General features: G+C 36.1%; 1 protein-coding gene across 4 annotated transcripts in view; it reads right to left on the bottom strand.

Annotated features, from left to right (window-relative positions):
- Positions 1 to 21,892, bottom strand: part of Aff2 (ALF transcription elongation factor 2) — a 578,922-nt gene that overhangs the window by 49,265 nt on the left and 507,765 nt on the right. The window lies entirely within an intron of this gene.

The raw sequence follows: 21,892 nt of genomic DNA on the forward strand, positions 1-21,892 counted from the left end.
AAAAACCATAAAAACAAAAACAACAACAACAACAACTGCAAAACAAAAACAAACTTTGACGAGGGTTTTCATCTCAGTGAATCTCTTCAACTCTGTCTTCCTTTGGAGGTCAATTGAACTCAAAGTAAGGATAGGCTTGGGGCTAGTGCATTTTCCCTGTGATACTAAGTCTGTTCCCTCCTTTTGTTTGCCACACCACCCCCTTGCTTCTCAAGTCAGACACTACTGCAATTTTCTTGGCTTTCTCACTTAACATTCCTCAAATGCGAGGCAAAAAGTTCAAACAAGTGGCCATGCCCTGACCTTGGAGGCCACCTAATTCTCTGGTCTCATCTTCAAACCTAAGATAAAGACATTTCAAGAATTCTCTTATGCAGGTTACTAGAAGCATAGACCTTTATTCCTTGCCTGAAACTATAGACGTTCATGCACCATCCAACACCCTCTGCAGAGCCTCTTCTCCAACAATGTAGCTCTCATCACTGGGATGAAGATTTCCTTCCCTGCTACTAGGGAAGAAATGAGATTCTTTTATGGCAGCATGGGTTCTTCATCAGCCACTATTCAACACAGAGAACCCTTTTCACCACTTAAAACTTCAATCCCTGAAGGCTGGTCCTTTAATGTCCTAGGTAGATATTTTCTTTCATGGAGCAAAGACTCATCTTAAATTGCTAGCTACCAAGTAAATGCTATCCACAAGCACATCTCTGCCAAATATACCAAGACATTAGAGTAAAGCACAAGAAATAGGGGACTAGATCTCTTGGGGAGATGTGTGTATATTTATCTTACAAGGAAAGGGGAGGAAGACTGTATGTTGGTGTTTGTATTTCTCTGCATTTCTTTACAGAACTCCCTTTCGGTGCCAGCAATGACTCCATACTTATGCAAAATACCCTTTGAATTGAATCAATTAATTTTTTATCTTAAGTTACTAAATAAAGATTAAGAGAGTATATCTAAGAGCTGGAGAGATGGCTCAGCAGTTAAGAGCACTGGCTGTTCTTCCAGAGGTCCTGAGTTCAATTCCCAGCAACCACATGGTGGCTCACAACCATCTGTAATGAGATCTGGTCCTCTTCTGGCCTGCAGGCAAACACGCAGCCAGAACACTGTATACATAATAAAATAAATAAATAAATAAATAAATAAATAAATAAATAAATAAATAAATAAATAAGAAAAAGTATATCTAAGTGAGACTAATCCAGAGATTAAACAAATTTGGTGCTGTGGGATGTTCTATATGCTGTAAATATGTGTTGCTCTGATTAGTTGATAAATAAAATGCTGATTGGCCAGTAGCAAGGCAGGAAGTATAGGTAGGATAAGCAGACAAGGAGAATTCTGGGAAGAGGAAGGCTGAGTCAGGAGATGCCAACCTGCCATCCAGGGAGCAGCATGTAATGGCACATAGGTAAAGCCACAGAACATGGCAACATGTAGATTAACAGAAATGAGATGAGTTTAAGTGTAAGAGCTGGTCAGTAGTTAGCCTGAGCTAATGGCCAAGCAGTTTTAATTAATATAAACCTCTGTGTGTTTACTTGAGTCTGAGTCCCTGCAGGCCCAGGTAGGACCAGAGAAAACTCCAGCTACAATTTGGTCTCAATATCCCTCAAACAAAGTTTCAATTATAACTTAACACATTGGAAATGCTGAGAATACTGGGTGGTGGATAAAAATACAATTTGGATCGAAGATTATTATTTACCAATGAAAGGCTGTTTCCTAATATTCATTCATACATGCATACATTTGTGGCTTCTTGTAAGAAGTGGGTCATCCTGATATTATCAACTTAAAATGGGTTGTGGATTTAATTTGGGATATTTCTGGATAGATTTCCCATTTACTATATTATTTTTGTGAAATTTCTGTAAGAAACAAAGTTACCACTGAGTTTATGCCCTCAAGATAAAAGCACTAACATGATACACACAAGGCATAGATATTTTACTTAGTAGAATTAATTTATTCCAAAACTAACTCAGAATGAAAGCTTCACAGATTTAGTAGAAAAGTATGGGAATGTGTGTGATTAATGTAAGCGTTCTTTATCCAAAGCCATTCTGAGGACAAATGCATTGTGGTATGCAGATTTTTAAAACCTCAAAATTAATATGGTAAATATATATATATATATATATCCCATAAAATACCTTAATGAAACTTAATGTTACTGCAGTAACCTTCAAAGTGTGCTTTACATTAGTTTAGGTCAAGGATGTCATCAAATGAATTTGCCTCAAACTTAAAGAAAGATCTAGAATTTCTTAACTAGTTAGTTTCAGAATCATAATTAAGAGATTATGCACATGGATAGAAACCCCTGCACCCAGTCTGCTAAGTATTGAAACAAATATAACTGAGTCTAGGCTTACTTCCAATGGTGCTGGCTGGGACTGTTCCCAGGAAGAAAAATGAAGCCAAGACTGAAATACTTGTCTTGACATACAAGTCTTCAAGAGTGGAACAAATATCAATATTAGAATAATTGGTTCATGCCCTTATTCTTCTCTAGAATCAACTTTGGAACTTTCAAGTCAGCAAAGCATTACTATATTTCAATTTTAGTTATTTGTCTAAAACTGCCATCTAGTTAGCTAAATTCCCACTTCTACTACATTTATTTTCATATGCCATTTATTTTCAAAATGCATATTAAAGTGACTGTGAATAAATCCAACCAATGTAATACTCGATTCCACATAGGACAGGAAGGATTAATGCATAATATATATCTTCATTTACCAAGGCTACATTAAAATTATTTCCCACACACCATTTACTCTTATATTTAAATAGACTACATCTCTAAGTGGTTCCAAAAAGATCACTATCCTTTAGTATATGAAATTAATTACTTCACATTCTGAAGTGACTATGACTTAAACTCTAATGGAATGTAACTTCTCAAAGGATACACATTTGTAACAAATTCAAAGTCAACTGTTCAATCTTTTCATAGATCAGCTTTGCTACTGTATTCATCAGTGAGTCAGCTTTACTTAATGAAGCAAAGCCTCATTTTAATTCCAAGCTCATTCATTTTGTCTTTACAACTTCAGCTTGACTAGAAGGGAATTCAAGGCACAGGAGAGAGAGATCATAGCAGGTCACTGGGCGTGGAATTGGGAGAGCATTAAAATGACTTCTTTAGAAAGAGTTGTCTCTGGTCTAAATATCTCGAGAGGGCTGGGAGAAGTTGTATTCTAGACAAGAATATATTTATGGTTGTATTGACTAAATGTTTCCAGAAACAACTGGGATTGATTTGTGACACCATAATTAATGAGTAGATGCAAGAAAAACAAGAGGCTGGAAACAATATAGAAGAAACTGAGACTATTTGATGGAAAGAGATTTGGGGGAAGAAAGGTGAGTGGATCATAAAATGAATGACAATATTTGAGCAAACTGAAGGTCTATCTTCTGGGAAAGGGGGTGACATGCAGAATACTCTCCAAGATAATATAGGAACAGTAATCTACACATTTAATTGGGAATATTTCCCTTCTACATTTTTAAGTTTTTTTCCCCCAAAATGTTGATGTGAAATATTCTCTGCAAGTCAGTGACAAGGCAGCAAAACGGCCATGAAGACTGTGATAGTAAGATTGCAAGTATGGGTATGGAGTAGGGTTGGATGATGTTTAAGGTATCTTCTCACTCAAAGGTTCTAATCATTTTACAATTAAAGTGTATAGGAGATTTTAAGGGAGAGTATGTACTAGTTATAGGAGAAAATATGAGAATGCATTGATTCCATTCAATCTTCTGCTTAAGACAGGTCAAAGACGATCTGCTTTCAACAGCATTTTATCACTCATATAATTCTTATTAAACCCTAGACTACTAAAATATGTATTCTTGAAGGACTGTTTTATGACTTAGGCTGTTCATTGACTCAGATTAACAGCTTTCAGATTGACCAGTTTGCTTAATCAAAGAATGTAGACATCAAAAAGGAAATTCTGGATTCTAGAATAGGTAATATCTTTGTATTGAGAAACATAAATAGAAATACTTTTAGCATCATATATTTAATGTTGAAGGATTTGAAGTATAAAAATTAAACAATACATGATTTCAACTTTTAAAAAACATTAACACTTCTTACCAAAACAATGTAATGAGTATCAAAACATAAGTGAAGCGTAACTATAAAAACCTTAAATGTATTAACAGCAAAATTATAATTTATTTGTGTAACAAATATTAACTAAAATATTGTTACTTTCAAGGACCACAATGGTAGACTGATTTTTCATTACGACTGTCAAAGATTTGCATCTTAATCTTTTTTTGTATAACAACTTTGTAAAGCATCATCTCACAAGTATTGAAGTATTTAAAGACAGTGTTTATACTAGACTAGATTACCAAGGATCACTATCTGTAGTGGAGTTTGTAACAGTTATGTAATGAGATAAATAAAATATTTTGACAAGAAAATCCTTGAGATACTGATATTGGGAATAAATACCAAAAGACCCAGAACTTGACAATGACATGTAGCATCAGATAAGTTTCAGGATAGACTTGCATTAAATTCTTTCTTTTAGTTGAGACTTGCAAATTTTAACATGATCCTTTCCTAATTTTATAAGGGCCACATGTCTGTCAACCAGATAATTTAGAGTACTTTTATATTTCTGTTCATAATTAAACTGTGAAGAGATCTCTACCTGATCTTTCCTCTCTTTGCCTCAAATTTTACTTTATAATTTCTTTTTATAAATTCTGGATTATAAAACTCTGTGTTTGAGAACTATAGGAACACATTTTCTTCACTATGCTAAGTGATTCTGTAACCTGGACCTTTTCTAGCCAGAGGCATGAGAACAAATCACTTTCTGTCCATTTCAAGAAGTTTGAATCTTCCTGTGTGTCTTCCAGACTCCCTATCCTAATCCATTTGTCCAGTGAAAAGGCTATCAAGGAAGAGCAAGAGAAAATGGGACAGCCCATTTTCACCACTAAGAGACAAAATACCTTATCTGCTAATATTATCATGAGCAACAAAATATTGAGTATATTCTTTGAAAATACTCTGATACTATTGATAAGCAGTCAGTTACTGTCCACTTGTGATCTGTGTCATCTATGATATAGCTTCAATGATACAATATGTATGTACACAATATTTATCTCGCTAGCTGGTACCTGTGTTTGAAATGAAGTGGGATCCACACATATATACTCATTCATTTTCATGAACCACTTATTTTACACTATACTTTTCAAAGCTATGAATGACTGAAGAGGTCTGTGGTTGGCAAAATAACTGACTCCCAATGACATACACACCCTTATCTCTGGAGTCAGTGAATATGTTAACTTAAGTATTCAAAGGGATTTTGCATGTATCAATAAATTAAAGATCTTGAGATAAAAGATTATGCCAGGTTATCCAGATGGGTCAGGTATGATCACAACCATCCTTACAAGGGAAAGAAGACTGCAGAAGAATAGGTGAGGCTGATAAAGTATGAGAAGGATGTGATCTGCTGGCTTTGAAGATGAAGGATGTAGCAGCCTCTAAAAGCTTGGAATCACCCTCAGTTTAGAGCCACCAAGAAAACTGTAGATAGTGAATAATGCCAATAATACAAATTAGCAGGAAACTATCTCCCTTGTAGTCTTCAGAAAGGATTGCAACTCATGTCTTCATCTTTGCCTCGTGAGGCTCATGACTGAGTTTTGACCTCCAGAACTGTAAAATAACAAATTTATATTGTTTGAAGTAATTTGCTATGATACAAACTCCTAATTTGATGTAGGAAAAATTAATGCAAGATCTTAATTGTTGTCAGAAGTTTTCCTGTGTCCCAGCAGGCCGGTGGTCAGGACAAATCTCTCCCACTTGCATCCCCCAAGTAAGCACATAGAGGCTTATATTAATTACAACTGCTTGGTCCTTAGTTCAGGTTTATTACTGAATAGCTCTTATTACTGAATAGCTCTTATACTTAATTTAACCCATAATTCTTATCTATGTTTAGCCACGTGTACCTTTTCTCAGTTTTGCCTTGTCATCTTGCTTCCTCTGTGTCTGGCTGGCGACTCCTAATTCAAATATGGATTTTCCATAAGTATTTTCTCCACCTTCTTTAATAACAAAAAGTTGGCTGCTATATGTCATTTTTTACTTCATATGGTAAAACTTAAGCTTTTGAGTTAGGGTCTATGTGTGTGAGTGCATACATGAATGTGGGTGTGTGAAACCCATGTGTGCATATGTGGGGGTCAGAGATTGACACTGGGTGGCCTGCATTGCTCTCTACCTTATTTTTGAAGACAGGGTCTCTCATTAAACCTGAAGCTCATTTATTTAGCTAGACTGGCTAGCCTGAGCAGGAGGCTCTAGGGAATCTCTCTACCTATCTGTGCCCCAACCACTACACAGTTGCCCAAACACTGGGGTTACTGGCACATACTGTGTGCTATAGTCCCCAACTTTTTATGAAGGTCCCATAGATCCAAACTCAGGTTCTTATGCTTGTATATCAAGTACTTTACTTTGCAAGCCATATTTCTAGCCTCTCTTTGTTTTCACCCATTTCCCTTTAAGCTTTCTGTAAGCAATTATTCCTGAAGAGTCCTTGTTAAACACCTAATAAGAAGGGAGTTCAGTGTAAAACATGCTTGATGCCTTTATTTGCACCAATAATTACCAAAATACATGAGTCTTCCATTTGATGTGCCCTAAAGATTACTAATGAGGTTCAGAAACATGATGCTTCTGTCTTAACCAAAAATTTGGGTGATGACAGACTATATTGATGACTTTTTCTAGAAGCCAAGTTTAATCCATAATGGCAGTGCTAGTTATGAATACAACTTACTGAAAATGTACTCTGTACCAGGAATTGGGTTAGTCAAATTTTCCCTGCATCTCTTCTTTCAATGTGTATGCCAACATTTAGCTACCATACCTCTTCCATTTACATCTATGAATACTGATGCTCAGCACACAGCAATAACAAGATGAATAACACTTTAAATTCTTTTTTGAGGCTATTTAATGGCTTTAATAATTCAATTTTTAGTTTGCATACAAAACAATTGTTTTAATTATGACATTTCTGTACACATATATCATTGTACCATCCTTGTATCTGATCCTTACATCACACTCCCAGGTTCCCCAACTCCACTACTAATAGTACCCTGCATCATTGCCTAAAAGAGTACTCCTGGTTTTATGTCATATTGATAGACAGATAGATACTTAACATTCAGTTTCAAAGAAAAAGAAAATATAAAGACAGTGAATTCTGCCTCACCATGGTACCTAGTGAGATGTCACTGTGAAAGGTGCTGGGGAGGCTAACTAGTGTTTGCTAATGGGATATTGCATCTTGAAAACATCAATATTTGTGTGACATTTTAATTTGTTGTGCAGTTTTGAATCCACATTGACTTTTCTGCTATCACACAGAGCTGGTCCAATCAGACAACCTAATAGGTGGGGGAAACATGCTTGGATATTTTTTGCCTTTAGAGATCATTTGTTAACAATGGGAACAAGGGAAACAAGTTCAGCATACACTGAACCCTAAGACTCTGGTCTCCACCAAGACAATGAATGACTGGCTGACAGCTACCCATAAGGAACTTAATAAATTGGTCTTCAATAGTCTATATACCAAAGTCAAAGCTTCCCAATAATGAATTATATTCGTTACTGATCTTAGGTGGAGTAAGTTGTGTATTTCCACTGGGTGATCTTTGTGCAGGAGTCTTGCATTGTGTTTCTAGAACTGGTTTGGAGATGGAGTTCAGCTGATTGTCAGGAGAGCCCATAAGATTCCATGAGAAAACACAAGGCATGGTAAGACACCTCAGCTACTCTGGAGACAGATTCAGGGGTTTCAGCACAGACTTCTTCCTGTTTGGTATCTCTTCTCTTGTTGCCTAGTTGGCTTAAGCTTGCTACTGCCCTGGGAAGTACCAATTCCTCTTCCACTCTCTCTAGACTCTTTTTCTTCTCAGATGTCTCTCAATGCCAATCTCCTTCTCAGTATTCTTTGTTTCATGCCATGTCTGATCTGTTACCTGACATATCACAGACACTTGACTTAAAAGGCAAGCTTCTAAGGCAAGAGGTTTTATAAACCACACACTCTCTAAAATGCTTAGTGAGTTTAAGATACCCTAGAGTAAAACAGTAAAGATGTCTTCTTATAGATCTCTGGGAGGACTGTCCCCAGAAAGATCCTCTACCTAGAATAAGGCACTTAACCTCCCTATTGTACTATGCCCCTATGGTCCCAGTAGGATATTGTCATCACCAGATTAATAAGACCAGAATCACTTTTATTAATTATGGAGCACTTGATACTTTTCTCACAATTTTACTCCAATGACTTTGCCATTTATGACATGGGATTTAAATGCTACAAGAACACTTGGAAGTAGAAGGAGCAGATATCCACCAGTCTTATCAATGAAATTCTAGAGCTTCTTAGTTATGTGGCTGGGACCTGAGAGAGGGCAAAGGGGATGCTTCCACTTTGCTACTAGGCCTAAAAATCAATTCTACCTTGAGAAGATGAAAACAGTAAGAAATATACTATACAATGCATCATTTTAATCATATCAAATGGTAGTAGGGCTGAGTGTGGTAGCACAAGCTTTCAATCCCAGCACCAGGGAGGCAGAAGAAGGCAAATCTCTGTGAGTTCAAATACAACATGTGCTACAAATCAAGTTCCAGGGCAACTAGCCATATAGTGGGACCCTATCTCAGAAAAGCTAATAATAATACTTTTAAAAAGATAACAGGGACTTGGAGTTAATCCCAAATGTTTCCTTCAGTAACCCAATGAGATAAGTTGCAAGAAGTTGGTGTTGAAAATACAGAATGGCTATACTTCCTTTTAATGAGGAATATCTTGCAGTAGTTGGTTCAAAGACAAATACACAATTTCTAAAATAAAAGTCCTTCACTGTCTCCACAGAATGTGTCTTCCTAATCATGTCTGAAATATATTGTAAAGATTAGTGTTAAAAGTATAAGTCAGTGGCAAAACTGCAACTTGGAAATCACTGTTTCTAGCTCCCACAAAAGAGCCAGTAATACATTATGTTGCTGTGAGAAGTGAATATTTCAGAGCTAACCCTAGTGGCTGAGGGCCTAGACTAGGCCACTAGTTCTCAAGAACAGACTGTTGCTGACTGTCCTCCTCATGATAAAACACATAAAGATTTTGTGAACACTTACAAGTTTGACTCCTTCACTACTAGAGACTTCTTTGGGCTCAGTAACTTGGCTTGGAACAATTTGTAACTATTTGTTCTTCTAAAACTGATTCTTAATGGCATAGAAAATCTCTAACCTTTGTATTCTTCATTTCATATATGATATTCCGTACATATTTTCATTCTATACTTCCGATAGATTAAAAGCTGTGCTAGTTTTATTCTTTGACACATGACAACATACTTAATTAAGAACTCCTTAGTTTTGGAATTGATGACATCTATGCAGATAGGTACATTGTTGTCCACAGTGTTGTCAGAGGCCTATCACCATCACCTTAATGCCAGGCTAATGTCCTCCCAAGTTTGTCTTCTCCTTTCCCTTCTCTTACTTTTTTATATAATGCCTCAAATGGCCTTCTTATGGATGGAAATTCAGAACAAATCTAGTTGCCTGGTAAAGAGCAATATTTAACTATGAAATATATAAGTATTGTTGTGTGAAGGCTGGTCCAACACAGTGCTCAAATTTTTCTGCTTCAGTTTCATCAATAAAATGAAGCTTATTTAGAAATATATTTTTCATGTAATTGGTATTTATGGTAACAGCTTTCAATAGCTCACAATGTGTACATACATTTATGAGCATGGGAAATAAATGTTATATTCCTTCCTGAAAATGAATATTAAATGGAAACAGACCATTATAATTTTAATTAAAACATAAATTCCATTATTTTACTTTGTGTGAGATGTGTGCTACTCTCACATTTTGTTATATTAGCCAGTCTAAACTGCTGAGCCTGATATTAACTGGTTTTCTAGTTGATTTTTCCAGTAGAAAATGGAGCAAAAAATATTTGATCAAGTTTTGATTAAATATGAAGTTGAAGGACTTTCACAAAAGACAGGACTACATCCTTTAGCCCATATGCATTGCTAATTATGACACACTCATGTTAATTAAAAGAAAATGTTCCCTTCCCATAATCAATTGGCTTGAAAATTCTTCCTAGTATTTAATGTAGTTCACAAAGTATATTACTAAGCAGACAGGGAAAAAACCCAACAGTTTCTGTACGAATTTCCTCCTATCTTTTGCCTAAACCTGTTTACATCATTTATAACACTGACATCTTATATCTTTTGCACAAAAGCCCTCTTAGTAAAAAGCCCTGACTATTTTGAATGAAATTCCCCATACTTGTTATTTTGAGTGACAACAAAAGAAAGAGTGATCCTTAGTCCCCTAATGAAACCTGTCTGAAAAATATACCTTCCAGCTAACACAGTCTCCCTTCTCATCAATGCTAAATTGAAAGAGGTCAGGTGCAAAAGAGAGAAGGGACCATACTTTCCCTGGGCTTGGAGAGCTCATGCAATCATGTACTCAAACCACTTTTGCCATTAAGAAGAAAAGTCTGTTCAAGGCCATAGGGGAAAAGAAAGCTAACTATAAACACCCTTCTTTCTTCCACAAGTGCAATGACTATGCTCACAGGTAAATCTAGATCAGTAACCACAAAAAATGGCAAGACTATATCACCAATGAATCCACACAGCCAATTCCAAGCTGACTTGAAAAGAAATGGAAGCAAACAGGCATCTCACCAGGAGCTAGTAGGTGCTTTGATAATGGCAAGGAGGATAGTAGTAATAAGGTCTGGGTGGTTAGTTTTATTTTTTTTTAAATATCTTTATTTTATAATTGACTTAATTTCACATATCAGTCACAGATTCCCTCGTTCTCCCTCCTCCCACAAACGGCCCTCCTCCCACAATCCACCCTCCATTCCCACCTCCTCCAAGGCAAGGTCTCCCCTGGGGAGTCAGCCCAGCCTGGTAGACTCAGCCTAGGCAGGTCCAGTCCCAATTGGTGAGAGAGAGGAGGGATTTTATGAGTGAGAGATATTGAGACCATGATTGGAAAAAGCACAGGGACAAATAGCCAAACTAGTGGAAACACATGAACCATGAACCAATAGCTGAGGAGCCCCCATGGAACTGGACCAGGCCCTCTGGATAAGTGAGGCGTTGATTAGCTTGAACTGTTTGGGAGGCCTCCAGGTAGTGGAGCCGCGACCTGTCCTTGGTTAGTTTTATTGTTAAGAATCGTCATGCAGAGGAGTTTAAAAACTTAGCAGTTCCAAGGAATGCAGAGATTAGAACAAAAATGGATTTAAATAGGCAATTACAAACATCCTTTGAGATTAAGCAGATTATAATTGTATTTGATCACTTCATCAGAAAAAAAAATAGGGAATCTACATGTTCTGACTGGAGGGCATATATCCTTTTCATAATGTCAACAGCAAATCAAAATGATTCAGGCTCTGCACTGGCTAAATTCAACAAATGCACATTTTAGGGAAGGTTCAGGTGGATTGTAAATGTCCAAAAGAAGAAAATTTTGCTTACTCGCAAACCTTGCAAAATGTACTTTCAGTGTGATGTGAATGCTTGTAGCATATGATTATCAAAAATCCTAGTAGGCTTTCCATGAGTCCTACTCTGTTTCAGTTTCATAAGAATAAAATTTGTGTGTACTACTCTGCCAGTTGGAAACTTGGTCAACAAAATATGTGGCAAATAAATAAATGTATTCCAGAGCGGTCAAGTGTTAAAACGTTCTTTTGTCTATAATTACATTGCAATATGTATTTTAAATCATTCTACATAAATTTGAGGTGTTTAAGTGGATGTACATGTGGGTATGTGTATGTTGATGGATATATATATATATATATATATATATATATATATATATATATATATGAAGGTGTGTGTGTGTGTGTGTGTGTGTGTGTGTGAATGTTTGTATTTGAGTGAACAATGAGGATATATATAGCTATTTATTGAAACCCAATAGAGCTGATATCAAAGAAGTTAAGTAATTTCCACATTAGTTTTTGCTTGCTTGATTTTTCAGTGCTGGGAAGTCAAATATATCCTCAGCCCCTAAGTAAAGTGCTTAATAATATGATTGGTTAAGGTAAATATCTTCAAATGAGGCGTATTATATCAATTAAAAATAATAAAAAAAATTAAAAAAATTACTATGATTTGGATAGAGCTGAAGTATTGAGTTCTGTAGCACATACTAGGCAATTAGTGATTTAGTAAAAGGAGGTATTATTGTTTTCCAATGTTTATATTGATCCCCATTTGTGTTCTAGCCATGTCTTATTAGCATATGTAGTAATATATATTAGTCAAAAATAAATCATATTTTAATCATATAACACAAACTAGCATTAAAATTAGAATACATAAAGACAATGATAAAATTTCAAGCATGAATGGTTGGAGAGATGGTTCAGTGTTTAAGTGCACTGGCTGCTCTTCCAGAAGACATGGGTTCAATTCCCAGCACTGGTACGGTAGCTTACATCTACCTGTAACTCCAGGTCCAGGGGATCTGACACCCTTTATTAGCCTACACAGCCACCAGGAGTGCATGTGGTACACTAATATACAGGCAGGTAAAATACCATACACATAAAACAGAAATAAATAAAAATAAATAAATCTATTTTTAAATTCCAGAATGGAGGGGTGAATGAACTCATGAGGTCCCACCCCTAGCTGAAGAGTTATTGCCAGTTGATGATTGCTGGACGAGGCAGTCACTGTCCTTTTGGGGTTGGCCACTGGTAATTCATCTATACCCAATAGATGATTCCATACCCATGGGTATATGAGCCACTCTGTAGGTAAATAAATAAATAAGAAAGGCATGAAGTTGGAAGAGAAATGTGATGGGGATACTACCGGGAGCTTGATGGGGAGTGAGTAATATATATTATATGTTACATAGAATATATATATATATATATATATATATATATATATATATTCAAGATACATTGTATAAATTTATGAAAAATATAAAGAAAAATTTTAAAAGGCAAAATGTCTGAAAGAACTGCCAATGGGATTGTGTTTGATGCTATTGATGATTCACTTCATACCAGTTAGTCACAGAACTAAGGAAAGCTTCTATTTCTTTGGTAGGACAGCAAGAAATATGTTTGTGTGGAATTGACCCCACCCTTGGTTTAGACGATGTCTTTACTCTTTTAGGCAGTTTTTCATCCTTTTCCATCTTCCTCCTGAGTCCCCCTTCCCTTTCTTCTTTTCCATTACTTTCTGGTACCTTACTCATAAAAATCTCAACACTCAATAAAACACTATTCATTGTAACAGTCCCTTATTTCTGAATTACATTATAAATTGATTTGGAAAAGTCTATTTGGGGAGTTGTTTCCCTCCATGTGAATTATTGGAATCATCATGAAGGAAGTTTTTTTTTCCCCTCCAAGTTCCCTTTCTAACTCTCTTGTATACCAATAACAAGATAGTGGTTTGGGAAATAATTCCAGAAATAAAAGAGTTCAAAGTTTCAATATCTGTATTTCAAATGGTACTTAGTTAACACCTGTTTAGAATGAACAAGCAAAAAGAACCTAACCTCCTATAATTTGCATGTTATTAATGTTGTTGCACAAGGGCAAGAAAGGGCACGACTTCAACATCTCTAACTGAAACACAAGAGATTTTTAACCAATGCTTCGCTGCCTATGCTTTTTCTTTAGAGATTCCATCTTAGAGACCTCATTATGCATTAAATGTGTATCCAAATTGTACATAGATCTGCAGGAGGAAACCAAAGCAACTTTTGCTCTGTGATATTATTTTCCTTTAATATGATGTTTTATATACTATGGTTTATTCATTTGTTGGTTGGATGGTTTTTATGAGTTGTGATTCAACATGAATTCTTTTCTAGTATCATGTTTTATAAAGATATTGGGAATGTAATATAAGTCTGAATCAAATATGGTTATGTGCCATGCAAGACAATACTGTAAATATAAGGAGAGTATGAAAAGCTGCTTAGCAAAATGATTTTAATATACACACAGCAGTGTGAAAATGTAAGAGGAATCTATAATGACAATGAAGATTAGCCATTTGCTCTCTAACCTTATTTACAGAAGCAATCAGAGGTATTCAGGTCAAGTTAATGATCCTGTCTCCAATTAATTCAATTGTCTACAAATAAAATGGGTGCAGTGACTGTCTCTAAGTCTGCCTCACAGTCTCAGAGGGAATACATAAGACTCCATTAAAAATTACAATAATAATGCATTTATTACTGAAACTATTGTATTATAAATAAATTCCTCATGTTAAATTATGCTTCACGCTTTAACAGAAATTCAATTACTGACATAATAAAATGACGGTGTATTTGCCAAGTGCTTGGACTATAATTTGGCTGCTTAGTTACCAATAGTTGGCTGTTTTGCAGTTTTTTCTTCATAGACTATTTCTTTTGAATAAATGCCAGACTTTTTCATACAAATTTTATGAACAAGTTGCAAAATGAAATTTTGAGCTCTTGAGTCCAATTATGAAAGACATAACGGAATCTATTATTGAAAAAAAAATTCTAGTAAGCCCTTTCTGCCGTTGTTAAGAATGGTCTGGTAATTGAGGTAAGCACAGGTGCTGCTCATTATGGACCATTGTGCACCATCTGAATTCTGGAAACTATGGAATTCAGATGCTTTAAACTCTGTTTGTGTGAATAACAAACAGGCCTGATTCTGCACTTGTTTGTACAAGCTTGTACACAGCTCATTTGGGACATCGAAGACACCTGCTTACCCCTTTGGTGCCAAAACAGTATCATTTATGTTCTGCCTATCCTTTTTATTTGCAAGAGCAACATATTTTTGTGTTTTCTCTTCATTCCCACCATCTCTTCCACCACACAATAACTCCAACATACTCTTTTCTTCAGTGCTGGGGAAATTAGTTGAAAAAATCTACCATAATTATCCAATGATGATAGAAGATACAAAGTTGTAAGATATAGCCAGGCAAATAACAAACCAATGCTTCTTGTGGAAGGATGCTTGTGACAGACAAACTGATGTTATATGGTGGGATGAGGATATGTTTATGTATATGCATGTGCATATATGAATAAGAACTAGAATTTCGGGGCTGGAGAGATGGCTCAGAGGTTAAGAGCACTGGCTGTTCTTCCAAAGGTCCTGAGTTCAATTTCCAGCAACCACATGGTGGCTCACAACCATCTATAATGAGATCTGATGCACTCTTCTAGACAAAACATGCAGGCAGAATACTGTATACATAATAAATCTTTAAAAAAAAGAACTGGAATTTCTTTCTTCTTCTTCAGGGTTCTCACATTTGCCTTTGCAATGTCTAATACCAGTCTTTAGATGGGTCATTTGAAAACAGAGAACCTCATAATCACAAAGACTTGCCTTCTGTTTTCAGAATTCAGAAAAAAAAACTATGCAAACCTGTAGGTTTTTAAGTCCCACTCCCATCCCACAGGGCTAGAACTGGGCCAGCAGCCATCAGTGCACAGGCTTGTGAGAGGAAGCTGGGGCTCAGACTGCTGTCCTGAACTTCTGAGTAAAGTCATATTATCCTGGATATGCCAACCCTATAATAGCTTCCCAGTGTCCCTGCTAACTTTAATTATTCAGCAAGCTTGAATTTTCTCTGCTTCTACTAGAGGTTTTGCCTATTGGACAACCAATTCCCAGAAAACATGTGGTGATGTTCTGTTGTAGAGCAAAATTTAGGTTATTCCTGCTGCCAACAGCAATTCTGGGTCTCCTCAAGTGCACCTGCCCTTGCCACAGGGACTGACCATAACAAGCCAGACTTTAAAATCCTATAAGTGTAAAGCCTTGTGGTTGAAGTGAGATTTCACGTAAAAATTCAGGAAGTAAGTTTAAAGGTGGAGGTGTAAGAAGTGTTAAAAGCACTGGTGACAGAACAGACACTTTCTAACACTGGTTGTGGATTAGAAAGCTCTACCAGGAGACACCATGGTTAATACCAATTCTCCTGATTCAGGTATGCTTGAAATCCAAGGTCTCAGTTGTGGTGGTATTGTGTTCCCCAAAATATTGTGTACTCTAATAAATTTATCTGGGGTCAGAGAACAGACAGCCACTAGATACAAAGGCTAGAAAATGGTGGCACTCACACCTTTAATCCTAGCATTCCAGAGACAGAAATCCCTCTGGATCTCTGTGAGTTCAAGGCCACATTGGAAATAGCCAAGCATGGTGACATATGCCTTTAATCCCAGAAAGCCAGCCTTTAATCCCAGGGAGTGGTGGTAGAAAGAAAAAAGATATATAAGGCGTGAGGACCAGAAACTAGAAGATTTGGCTGGTTCAGATTTTGGCTGGTTAAGCATTCAGGCTTTTGAGCAGTAATTCAGCTGAGACCCATTCCGGATGAGGACTCAGAGGCCTCCAGGCTAAGGAGACAAGACCAGCTGAGGATCCGGCAAGGTGAGATAGCTGTGGCTTGTTCTGTCTCTCTGATCTACCAGCATGGACCCCAATAACTGGCCTCCGGTTTGATTTTATTATTAAGAACTTTTAAGTTTCCTGTTACACTCAGTGACGTCTCATACTGAAGAAGAGTGGACATGCCACACCTAGCTCAAAAATATGAGACTGTAAGGCAAAGCTCTGCATGAATATAAATAATTTGGAAACCCTCATGGACAATATTCTACTGTGTCTCATTTGCACTTAAATAAAGCTGTCCTACAGACCTTGTGTACTTTTAAGATGTATCTGAAAGATACATGAAGAAGACTTCCAGTCAAAATTGTACATGTTTAATGGAATTAGATCTCCAGGCAAGAAGATGAGAAAAGAAAAGGCAAAATATAAAAGTGAATACGAATGCTTCTCTCCACAGATGTCCTGCTTTGATAAATGTCTTCTGGGATGTCATTTACTACAAAACCATGATTTTACTGAGTGAAAAAAACAACATGAAGTATAAAATATAAACTCTTTATAATTGTTGTTTTCACATTTCTCTCCAAATTCTGATATTTGCCTTTTAAAATTATTCTTCTTGAAAACATGACAATTATTGCAGAATACTCATTTGCACTGAGGGGAAAAGCTGGGGAGCTATGCTTATTGCAAGTCTTTATTTACCTTCTGGCCTTGAGAATGAGTAGTTTCACAAGGAATCAAAGTCTGTGGAGCTGCCTGGCTGCTGAGGGCTGAAGACAGGTCTGCCATGTGGTGGTATGGATTTGGTCATGAGAACACCAAGCACCAATAGCATTATCTCCAGAAAAAATGTTTTAGATGTAGAAAAGAGTGGTAAGAATATGATATTTGGGCTTTTACTTGTCTGAAAGTGTCCAGTGTCCAGATTCATATGTGTGTACACATGTGTGTAGGGAGAGTGTTTCCAAGTAAAAAATGTTTTTATGCTTAGCATGTCAACAACCTGCAACTTATGAAGAGAAATTTTATATAAATATAATGACAAAATAAATTACATTTGTGTCCCCTTGGAGTTTGAGGTTCATGTGTTAAGACCCAATACGTCAGTGGGATATTACACATAGAAATCTTTTCCCAAACATGGTTCTTTTCACCACCTCTATCATTTACATTATATCCAATACTAACACTAATAACACTCCATTCCACCCAGTTCATAATATGTACTTTCACTTTGATCAAGGGCTCAGAGCCAGTTAGTGGATAGGAAGAAAACAAGCCCATGTTTTGGAAGTTTCTGTTTGTTTTGCCAATCCTGCTACATTTCAACCAGTTTCCCATCCATATGTGTATATTCAGACAGATCTACCAGAAAACAAGTATTAAAGTCTTCAAACATGTTTTCATAAAATTATCTGCAGACTTTTCAATGCATTACATTGACAATTGAAGATACATGTTTGCTACTTTTTCTTCAGTTATTAGTGGTGTTAATAATGATGATGATCACGGTAGTAGCTGCTGCTTACTAGCCTCATACTCTGTGCTATGCACTATAGCCACTTTTTATGATATCTCACATAACTGTCACAATAGGTGCATATACTGTTAATGGTCTTCTTTCACATAAGAGGAAATGGCAGTTTAAAGAGGTTAAGCATCTTGCCTTAAGATGAGAATGAGTGTCATTATGATAACAAAGGCCTTGAAAGTTTACTACTGTGTTGGGCTGAATTGCCTCAGGATTCTGATACACAACTTAAAGAAAATATCTATCATTATTATTTAAGTTTCTGATTTTGTAAATGCCCAGTTTTAAGAGACAAATGCTGCTCATATAAGGATTTCATAAGAGCATAGCAGAATCATAGAATCATGGCTATGGAGGGCCCTGGAAGTTAGAAATTTATCTCTGTACTGTCAGAAAGGAAACTGAGGCTAATCAGAGTACTCAGAGAACTGAAGGCCATTTAGGAAAATTCATCAATCTCAGAAACTGATCTCAGTAAAATAAGTTGTGACCATTTTGCTTTGTTGGCAGACAGGCAACTTGGCAGGGAAAAATATTTTGTCTAAGATAATCACCTATTTTATTTTGAAACTTGGTTAATGACCACAAGACTGATATTTGGTTGATTAAACAGTTTAAATAGTTTAAATAGTTTATTTTATTAAATAGATTAAATAGTTTAAATACATATTTCATATTTATATTTTTAAGTAACTCCTATATATGATTTTTATGTATGTTCAAGTTTGATAGCCACTGGTTTGGGGCATGAAAGTACATTCTTGACTTATGGAATCATATCAAAGAAATGACCAGAAAAGAATGGGGAAGCACTGGTTAGAAAAATACCCTTTTATAGTTTAGACATTTTGTCCTCTGTGGTGGTATTGTGTTCCCCGAAATATTGTGCACCCTAATAAGCTTATCTGGGGTCAGAGACAGAACAGCCACAATATTAAACATAGAGGATAGGCAGTGATAGCACACAACCCTAGCATTCCAGAGGCAGAAATCCATGTATTCAAGGATACAGCCAAGCATGGTGACTCATGCCTTTGATCCCAAGAAGTGAGCCTTTAATCCCAGGGAGTGATGGCAGATAGCAGAAAGATATATAAGGTGTGAAGACCAGGAACTAGAAGCATTTGGCTGGTTAAGCGTTTGGGCTTTTGAGCAGCAGTTCAGCTGAGATTCATTCTGGATAAGGACTCAGAAGCTTCCAGTCTGAGGAAACAGGATCAGCTGAGGAACTGGTGAGGTGAGGTAGCGGTGGCTTTTTCTGCTTCTCTGATCTTTCAGCATTCACCCCAATAACTGGTCTCAGGTTTGATTTTATTAATAAGAACTTTTAAGATTCATGCTACAGTCCTTCTTTGGTAAAATAATATAGTAAGTAGTTAATAGTTCTCTTAATCTATTTATTGTGAAAAAGTATTCAAATATTTCCACATGGTCTCATTTTTAATTATGTACTTTATAGCATTTATAATAATCTAGCCAACAGTAAATAGCATCTTTAAAGGTAACTGGGCTAATCTTGGACAATACATGACTTCCTGAGTTTATTTACATCCCATTCAATTAGCTCATCAATGAATTTGAACTATTCTTCCTGGGAACACTCCTACTCTAACCACTTTTAACTGTCCTCACTATGTTCCTTCATTGAAGGCCACTACCCATATGCCAAAACTATTGCAATAGCCTTCATGCTGTTTCCTCTGTTTTTTTTTTTTAAATCCCAACCTCTTCCCTCAGTCTTTTTGATAGATTTAATATGATCCTATTATGACATAAATTGGATAATATCTTTTTTCTCCTCAAAGTTCTCTAATATCTTCCAACTGATTCAAAGCCAAAGTCTTTCCAATGGCTTGCCAGCTTTTCTACAATCTGATTCATAGCAGACTTTCCTATTTCTTTTCCCAGTATTCTTATCCTTGATGAATCTGCTTCACTACTTTCTTTACTATATCTAGGGCACCTCAGGTACTGTTTGGTCTCAGGGTTTTTGCATATGCTGTTTGTCTTGTGGAATTATCTTTTTCCAAATCACTTCAAAGCTTACCTCCTCACTTTCTTTAAGAATTTGCTCAGTTGCCAATTCCCAGAGATGTTTTCTCTGTCACCCCAGACCTCTCTAGCACTCATCTGTGATTTATTTTCCTCCAATAACATTTATCACATTCCAATATATTTTATTATTACATACCTGTGTTGTTCATCATGTGTTTCCACACAAGATAATATAAACACGGCTAGGGAAGATATACAAATGTCTGTATCTCTAACTCCTAAGAAGATACATAGCAGGGATTTGATAAATATTTACTATGCAGTCTTAAATGACAAACGGAACAGATTAAAAATGACTGGTAAAGCAAAGCACTAACAACAAATTATAAGGGTGTGAATATATTGAGAAACTACTCTAGGCTGATGGCTAATCACTTGATATAAATTACTCCAGCCTTCACATTAATTGTCTAGAGAGAGAGAAATTATGTTAGATCCAGTTGAACACAACTAGAGAAAGAATGTGTATGAGCTTAATGTTATTGATCAGGTAAGAAATCATCCAGTATGTATTGAGATAAAGTTCTCAGACACCAAGGCTCAGGTAGCATAAGAAAGTTTTCCTAAAATCACACAGCTAATTAATTTTTTCCTCAAACCTAGAGAGGAGCAGTGACCTCTGAATAGGACTGTGGTTTATTGTAAAGTCCCAAAAAACAAGGGAAGAGCCTTTTCTGGTAACTAATGTGAAAAATGCTTGGGAGATTATTGTCTCAGGACATGCCCACACTGAAGCTAAATGGTACCTTTTATCTCATATGATAGAACTTTGGAGGCAAATCAAAACATATAACATTCTACATGGAAATTTTTAGTGTTGTGCTTGGAGTATGTGTCACCCATTTATTACCCTACTTTAAAGAAGAATACACTGAGGCCCAAAATTGATAACAATGACACAACAAGGTAGAGAAAGATCTGTCAGCAAAGTATCAGCTTCTTAAATCTCAAGGAAGTCTGCCACCTACTTGCCAGATTGAGTATGCCATTGTCCTAAAACATGATTCATCATTGTAGCAATAGCATGAACAGAAACAAAGAACACAGAAATAAAGCACCAAGTAAACTAAAGTATCAAATAAATAGCACATACAGTTGGCTCTCAGGCTGAGCTGACTGTGATTGCCACTCCTTTCTTACTGAAGTGGATATTTCCATAATGGCCTTCCCCTCTAGTGCTCAGTTAATTAGAAGAAAGGACTTTCTAATGCACTTTCAGAAAGAGAAACCCATCCACTCTGAGTGTGATACAGCACCTAAAGCAGGTACATGTATCTTGGCCATTATTTACCTTGTTAATAGTCACAAGGCAAAACAAGATATTTTCCTTTCTCAGCTTTGAAAATACACTTATTTTGATAATAGAATCATTATAGTTGATAAAAATGGTGCAAGGCATGCAAATTGGAAGATTCTAGTTGGTATGATTTGTGATTATTAAGGATACTGATTGATTGAAGAGATAGTATTTATAACTGTAGTACTCTGATATATGGTTTATAATTATTGTTGTAACTCTTACATTTTTACTCTAAAACCAAAAAACATTACTTTAAATATCAATGTACCACAATGAGTAGATAGTATGTCAAAAATGCACATCACAACCATGTCTTTCATATGAATTTTATATGCCCAACTTCATAAAACCACTAGTAAAATGCTTGTAGTCTTTGATAAAATGAATCACATCTATTACTCAAGATGCATTTGTAGCTTGCCAAAAAAAAACTATCAATGATCCCTTGACTCCAGTTTTGAAGTCAGGTACAGTAGC

This window comes from Peromyscus maniculatus, chromosome X (assembly GCF_049852395.1).
Source record: "Peromyscus maniculatus bairdii isolate BWxNUB_F1_BW_parent chromosome X, HU_Pman_BW_mat_3.1, whole genome shotgun sequence".
In the NCBI taxonomy this organism is placed as follows: Eukaryota; Metazoa; Chordata; class Mammalia; order Rodentia; family Cricetidae; genus Peromyscus; species Peromyscus maniculatus.